Raw genomic sequence first — 8,056 nt, forward strand, 5'->3', positions numbered from 1 at the left:
ACAAGGTTAAACGAGGAAAAAATGGAAAGTACAATGATATTATTGGATAGATTTTTTTTAATGCCTTAATACAAAAAAGTTAGTGTACATTATTAAAATTGCTTATGTTTTTCAAAGTACAATGCTATAGTGGGTTTTTCCAAAGTAAATTATCTTAATAAGCAAACCTTGAAAATAGAATGTTATAACTGGTTATATATTTTTAAATTAAAATGTTATAATTTCATTTGAAGTTGTCCTATTTAATATATATCTTCCTTTTAATATTGATTAGGTTTGGTAGGATTGGAAGAATCTAATAGGGTTTGTAATTAGGTGATGAATAAGGCTGGAATGTAAAGCCATAATGGTTTGGAATGCAATCAGTAATGGATTGGAGGAATGGGTGGAAGAATTGGGGGATGTGAGACATCAAGTACGGTTGTGTATGGTGTATTGGATGTGTATATATGGTGTATTAGATGATTTTTATGCGATGGTTGTAAAAAGTAGATGGGATTCATATAGACTACGGTTAAATAGTTGTACTCTATTAGGCAATGTAATCTAATACACCCTTCTATTAGCACGCCTTCAACCTATGTACTATATATATATATATATATATATATATATATATATATATATATATATATATATATATATATATATATATAGTTTCAACCGTATTAGATTACAAGTTTTCTAGTAGTGAGTCAAACCATGAAAGGAAATGATATGATACCATCTTAAAAACTGCTCAGGTCAAAATCCCGAAGGTACAAAGAACATATGAGCAATGATGTACACACTACTAGAAACATGGCTTTTAGAGACGGAAGAATCCGTCGCTATTCCGTCACTAAATGTTGTTTGCGATGGATCAGCGACGGATTGACTCCATAGGTAATTATAACGTGGCAAATAACTCAGCGAGGGTTTTAGTGACGGATCCGTTTTTTCTTGCGACAAATTTAGCGACAGAATATCCGTCGCTAAATGTCACTCAATACATTTACTCAGGGCATTAGCGACAAAATTTGTTAAAGTCATTCCGTCGCTATTTTGTCACAAATTTCCATGATCTGTTTTTTTTTCCGTAGCTAATCCCTTGCAAATTTCATATACTAATTTTTTTTTTCCGTCGCTGATCTGTCGCAAACGTTAGACATGATTTTTTTCCGTAGCTAATCCTTTGCAAAATTCATACATTAATTTTTTTTTCCGTCGCTGATCCATCACAAGCTTTAGACATGATTTTTTTCCGTAGCTAATCCCTCGCAAAATTCATGCATTAAAATTTTTTTGTCACTAATCCGTCGCGAACTTGTAATATCATTTTTTTTATTATGATTCTAAAAGAAAAAAATACTACAATCATCAAATTATTATGCTAAAAAACATCAAATAATGATACAACCAAACACTACAATACCAAAACGATCAAAGTTTACCAAAGTATCATTCAAAAAAGATCCAAAAACAAAATTGTCCACATAACATCAAACTCCAATAGTTGAGAACATTTTAACACCAAGAAATCCAAAGTATGCAAAAGAGGTACAAATAGAAAAAAAAAAGTTTAACCTTCAAAATAAGCATCGGGAAATGAGTTTTCACATAACATAACTTCAAAATAACATTTTAGTTGCTATCTTCATTTCATGTTCATCCAATCATCTTTGGTTCTCATTCCTATAAAACATTATTTAAAACAATCAAATACATCAAATACAAAACGCTAACAAGTCATTCAAAAACATCAAATACTAATGGTTAACATCATATTACCTCTAATTTTCAATTTCCCATCATATTTTGCAAGGCTGCATACATCTATTGCTGCAGCTTTGGCATCCATTTCCTCACGCATTTGTTGATGATTTCTCGTTGTCGATCTTCTGTTATTATATAATTCAACTGCAAGGGTAAAATTGTCATTTCACATGTATTTAGACAGAAAAATAAAACCCGACAGTTTGAAACTACAAGGGTAAAAAGTCATTTACCCATCCGACAATATTAAGGTCTTTCTCGATAAACTGTCTTCTCTGTTGCTCTACCACTCTGCATATACTCTACAAAAAAAAAAAAAAAAAAAAACCAAAACAAAACAAAATAGTAATTTCATTCATTTATTTCTTTACTTAGTAAGAAAAAAAAGTAATACCTGGAGCAAGATAGCCAAAAGTTCCAGCTACAATTGTTGTGATATGAGATTCTTCATCTTCCAAGAGTTTTGCAAGACCAAAATCAGAAACCCTTTTGTAGCTCCCATAATCACAGCATTAAGTCGAGCATCCCAACCTAAAAGCTCAGATTTTTTTGCAAAAAGAAAAAACATTTTTTCAAGAAAATGGAAATTGAAGAAAAAGGTGTTTGTAATGTTGATTTTTAATTTCTTACCACCAGATAAGTAATCATATATTAACAATTTTGAAGTTGGAGAGTTGCAATAGCCTCTTAGATTTACTAGATATCTGTGTTTAATGCTTCCAAGAATTTCAAGCTCTCTTTCAATGAATCGATCAAATCCTTCGTTTAATTTTACTATTCTTTTAATGCAAATACGTTTCCAATTCCATCATCCATTGATAGTTCCAAATCCTCCAGCTCCAGTTACATGTTATTCGTTTAAAGTTTCCAGCTTTTTTATAATATCTTTTGAAGGGTATGGTAAGTCTCCATGAAACATCACAATCGATGCACCTGAAGAACAAATAAAAAAAAAAAGATAGAAATTTAAGGGTGGATTCAAGAAATGGAAGTATATGATATGATCTTTAATTGTTATTAGAAATAGAAATAGAAATGAAATTCACCTCCACCAACATCTACTGCAAGACCTTTGGCATCATTTTTACCGAGTTTTTTTTGTAAAGAAAACAACCCTAGAAACACATAAGTGCAACAAGAAGCAATGCCTCCCAGAGTTTTTCTTTACATTCTGGCTTCCTGTTTTTATAAAATGTACATTTATTAATTCTAAAACATAAAATGGTAAGTAATCTATTGATTTAAACAAGGAAAATGAATGTAATAGTGTAGTAGATAACATAGAGATATCAGTTTACGCAATAAGAAACTTTTATGTAATATTTTGTAGATTAAGAAGTAATTTTAGTAGAGTTTTTATGAAAATGTACAGAAACAGTTATCTTCAATATTTGGATGAAACTTTAGGCAGTAGATTAGAAGAAAGATACAAGACTGTTTATAAATTTGGAATTTAAGGTAAAGGGTAGTTGGGTTAATTAAAGTCAACTAAACATAGTTTGACTGAAATTAAAAAGTTATAAAGAAAACCTGTAGGCTGTGAGCCTGTTGAACTTCCATCATCATCTTTACATAACTGATTAATATGCTTCCCACACAAGCCATGGTTTCCAAGAAAACTGCAAATAAGCAACAAACAATTACAATTTTCTCCTATAATGTGTATACACAATTATATAAGCAAGAAATGAGAGTCAAAACTCACGAGGCAGTTCCAAATTGGTCAAGAACACCATTAGATGGAATTGGCCCTGCTAGAAAATTGTTGGAGACATTGCTTCATGATATAACAGAGTCAACACAAAAGTCAACATACAAAAAAGTTTTAGAAAAAGTCAAAAGGGACTGAAGAATGACGAATGAAGATAAGCATATACTTACAAATTCAAAAGGCTCCTCAAATTCCCAAGTGATGTGGGAATTTTTCCACTCAAAGAGTTGCTAGAAACATCCTTGCATCATACACAAACAAACCCTAGTTTTAACTTTTAAGAAGAAGAAAAAAATTTATTTACTATGGACAATATTTAAGTAACTTACAATGTTTGAAGATTCAAAAGATTTCCTATTTCAGTAGGAATAAACCCACTTAAGTAATTATTCTGCATCATTTGAACATCTTTATTTTTACATTAATTTTGTTTTAGCAGATAACATCCCAATTTTTTTAGTACAGCTGGCATCTGTGGCAAACTGATACGAAGACCATACTAAATGGCTTCTCTTCTCTTACTCAAATCACAAACTCAAATGCTTCTGAAAATCATCAAGATGAACTTTATTTAACATGTGAAAGATGGTTCTGTGCTCAAAGATAATCCCTCGGTTGATAGTTTCAGGGTTTCCAAGCGATGAAAAATCTTTACAGGTACAAAGGGTATTATCGTCTTTTCACATGTTCCCTCTAGGAATTTATTTAACTTAACAATAACTTGTAGGAAGTTCGGCCAGTCAAGGAGGTCTGTCCTTTGCTGTTAAAAGCAATCCAGTCTCTCCTTCCATACTGTGAGTATCATTCACTATCATTTTGACCAAAATGCCCTCCCACTAGTTCCATTTAGGAAACAAAATTCCATAACTTTTGATCCTATAATCTTATTTCACAGATTCATCTTTTGGGGAACACCATTTGAAACTTTTTGAATTTATAAAAAGGGCTTGCACGAAAGTGATGAAGATTTTAACTGCAATTCAGACAAGGCATGCGTATTCTTTTGGTGACCAAAATGTCCTCCCACTAGTCATGGATTTCTGCTTAAATAAAATAACAGATCTTGAACCAGAGATAATGTCATTTGATCAGTTTCTGATTCAATGCATGTCAATGGCAAAAATTGTTCTTGAATGCAAAGAATACAAACCAATCATGATTGGACGTGTGGTAAATGAGAAAGTAGTAACCCTTGAGCAAAGAAAGAAAAACATTTCTAGAGCTGTTGCAGGGGTACTTTCGTCTCTTTTGTCCAATGAAAGAGTTGTACTCTTGTTTAATGTATTGATAAGAAGGTAGGTGAAAATTTGTCCTTTTTACTGTTTTATAGGATGGAATTGGAGAAGGAATGGAATGACTTATTGACTCCATTCCATTGGAATGAAAGAAAGATATTTGTTTTGTAAAGATAATTGATTTCTGTGAAAGACTTTCAAGCAAAACCAAGCTTCCAAGATCCAAACAGCACTAGTGCTATATCAACCTTTGCAACTCATAGATTTATTTCCTGAGGGTAATATTGTCCAACTAACCCAAATTCGCCCTAACAACCACCTAAATTACCCAGCAACACTGCAACAGGGTCTGACCAAGCCATGAGTTCAGAGCCTCAATACAGTTAGGGAAGAGACAGAGAGAGGTGAGTGGACGCAGGTTTGGTAACAAAAAAAGGTACAATTATAATGAAAGAATTATTTAATGAGGGTATAATTGTCAATAAGTATAATTATAAGTGGATGAATAAAAATTTGTCTGTGGAAGAATCACCCCCCATTAGTACTTTGGTGAATATCATCAATCAACTAAACAAGAAAAAGGATATAAAAACCAAAATCATCCGTAAAGAACTCCTTATGTGTGATGGTTGAAAAATAACTAATCAGGTATAGCTTTTTTTGCTTCACCAAAAAATTAAACGGAAAATTAAAAGAAAGTCACTAAAAGAGGTTTTGTGATGCCTTTCAGGAAGTGGCACCTTCTTCTGCGGCACCCAAATTGTATTCATAGCAATTTGAACCAAAATTACCTCAAATTTAATCAAATTCCATCAATTGTAACATCAATTCACAGCAAGTACTATCATCTAACACATATAACACATAACAATGGCCTAAAATTATGCAATTCTTTTTGCAGTTTGACTAGTTTTGCTCCTAAAATAAAATCAGATTATACAATAAGGAAGCACAAGAAGACGGTGGCATTTTTGCAATTAAATGGAACTTGAGGATTAGAATAAGGGTCCGGAGGGGCAGTAAGGGGATTTTACTGTTTATTTCATTCAGGTCGTAAAAACTTTTTATATCCTCTTCAATCTTCTTCATTCTGATCTGCAAAACCCTAAGTAACCTCGATACGAACAACAAAATTCGTCTGATTCAATCTTGATCATCAACATTTTCTACTTCGTTTTGATTCGGAATTTCAACATTGTTATTTTGATTCTAAAATCGGATCAAGTTCTCGAGCATCAACATTCCTGAATCAAATGAAATCGAAGCTTAGTTTTACAACAAATGGATCATTCTACAGAATCGGATTCATATTTTGCATCAAGAGTTAATCCAGGTGACTATAATACTATAATTTCTTCTTGATTTTATATTTGTGGATGATTTTGAGTTAAAATATTTTAATTGTCGATTTTATAATATGTATGTGATTATGAGTTGATGTATTCATCTATGAGATTTCTTCTCATTCTGATTCTACTTTGCACCGATCTTCCAAAACCCCCAATAAAACCCTAAAAATCGATTTTGATTCACTGTCATTTTGATTTTAAACGTTTTTATTCATATTCTGATATTGAATCATGTTTTTGCCAATCCTTCAACTGCTACTTCTTCTCATGATTCTTAGTTGAGGAATGATTCTTCTCATCAGGTAATAAAAGATTCCATTGACTCATTTTTGGCTGTTAACAATTTCAATGTTAATAAATCTACAATCCAAGCTATGTTATTATGCATAAATGAAGTTATTCACAAAATCTATAGAGATATTCTTGGAATTTGAATTATAATTTGATTCAAGATCTTAGTTTGTTTGGTTTATCTTATTAGTTTCATACTTCTAGTGTCAGTTAGGTGTTTGGTAAATTTAGTGATCGCTCGCTAGGTGTTCGACATAATGCACTCTGTATTGATTTCATATTTTCTGCAATAAAATTGTTACTGAAAATGATGGAATGTTATGCAAACATAACTTGCTTCCTAAATTGATTTTATATGTTATTTTGTTTGAGTAATTGGATTATCTAGTAAATATTTAGTGAAATGTTTTTTGATAATTTGATATTCTAAGTATTCTAGTTTGATAAGTAATATGGTACTTCTTAATTTGACTCAGATGTTACTTTGTTTGATAAGTTAGATGATCAAGTAAAAATATTAGTAAAATAGTGTTTGGTAACTTAATATTCTAGGTATTATGATTTGTAAAGTTAGGTGTTACTTCATAAATTTGATTTAAGATGTTATTTTATTGATTAACCAGATGTCACTGCTTACTTTGATAAGTCAAAACTAAATTACATTTTGAGAATTTGTTATTCTATCCTGACATATTGAATTCATCTCTTTATGTTTTAGTTTGATAATATTAGATTCAGATTTAGATTCTACATAATGTAGATTCTAAATCATCTCTTGTAACAGGCTTTAGGAACTTGTTAAACAATTTATTCTAATTTAGGAATTACTTTTCTAAAATTTATATTGTAGCTATGGTTAGTGTTTAATGCAGATTCACTATAGCTTGGGCTAGAAATGAACTTCTTTATTGTAGTTTCGGTTAAATACTTTTGAAATTATTTACTGTAGCTAGGATTAATGTTTGATACACATTGAAAGCTAATGAAATTTATTTTGATGTGTTCTTAATGCGACAGATGAAAATTTATTCTGGAACAGTAAGTGGAAATGTGAAATATTGACTTGGGTAAAGAAGGTTTTCTGCAGAATAAGAAGCATACAAAATAGTTATGCTTTGACCAATCAGATTCCAATTCCATAAGAAAGTAACTGACGAAGAAAAGGAATAGGGAAAGGTTGATAAGGATGGTCATTAAAAATGATGAGGGAATGGATCGATGCAAGAAACATACTGGAAGGACATGAATAATTTTTTTTTTGGAATATTTGAAAGTCTTTGATTATGAATGACATGATAGTGTTTTGTTTGTTTGAATATTGGTTATCTTTTTTTTAGTTTTGAACAATATCTATGGTTGTTTCAATGGCCAGTGAATGTTTCACAGAATAATAGTCATGGTTAAAAAAATAGTTATGCTTTGACCAATCTGAAATATCATACTTTTATGATCAAATGTTCATTTTTTGTTATAGTTCATGTATAATATTCTAATAGAGTAATGTTATAGGGTTTTTGTACATTTATAATATTCTATTAGAATAATGTTAAATGTTGATTTTATAGATTTATATGTAACGACCTTTTTACAATAATATTTTAGAATTTATAGATATATGTAATGTTAATAAAACTTACTTACTGTGTATATGAGGAATATTTTAATAGAATAATTTTATAGGTTGTATGTTCATATATAATAATTTTATTTGAATA

The 8,056-nt window shown here is 30.6% G+C and overlaps 1 pseudogene across 1 annotated transcript; it reads right to left on the reverse strand.

The window, feature by feature from the left end:
- Nucleotides 1-1,454: 1,454 nt before the first annotated feature.
- On the reverse strand, nt 1,455-3,938 carry LOC145099252 (LRR receptor-like serine/threonine-protein kinase FEI 1; annotated as a pseudogene). Its single transcript, XR_013704606.1, has 9 exons — nt 3,930-3,938; nt 3,637-3,707; nt 3,461-3,532; nt 3,286-3,374; nt 2,802-2,934; nt 2,150-2,688; nt 1,989-2,057; nt 1,771-1,899; nt 1,455-1,674 (listed from the first exon to the last, which is right to left on the reverse strand). The product of XR_013704606.1 is annotated as an LRR receptor-like serine/threonine-protein kinase FEI 1 (transcript).
- Between the last annotated feature and the right edge of the window lie 4,118 nt (nt 3,939-8,056).

This window comes from Lactuca serriola, chromosome 4 (genome assembly GCF_051521515.1).
Source record: "Lactuca serriola cultivar US96UC23 chromosome 4, Lser_US96UC23_V15, whole genome shotgun sequence".
NCBI classification, from domain to species: Eukaryota; Viridiplantae; Streptophyta; class Magnoliopsida; order Asterales; family Asteraceae; genus Lactuca; species Lactuca serriola.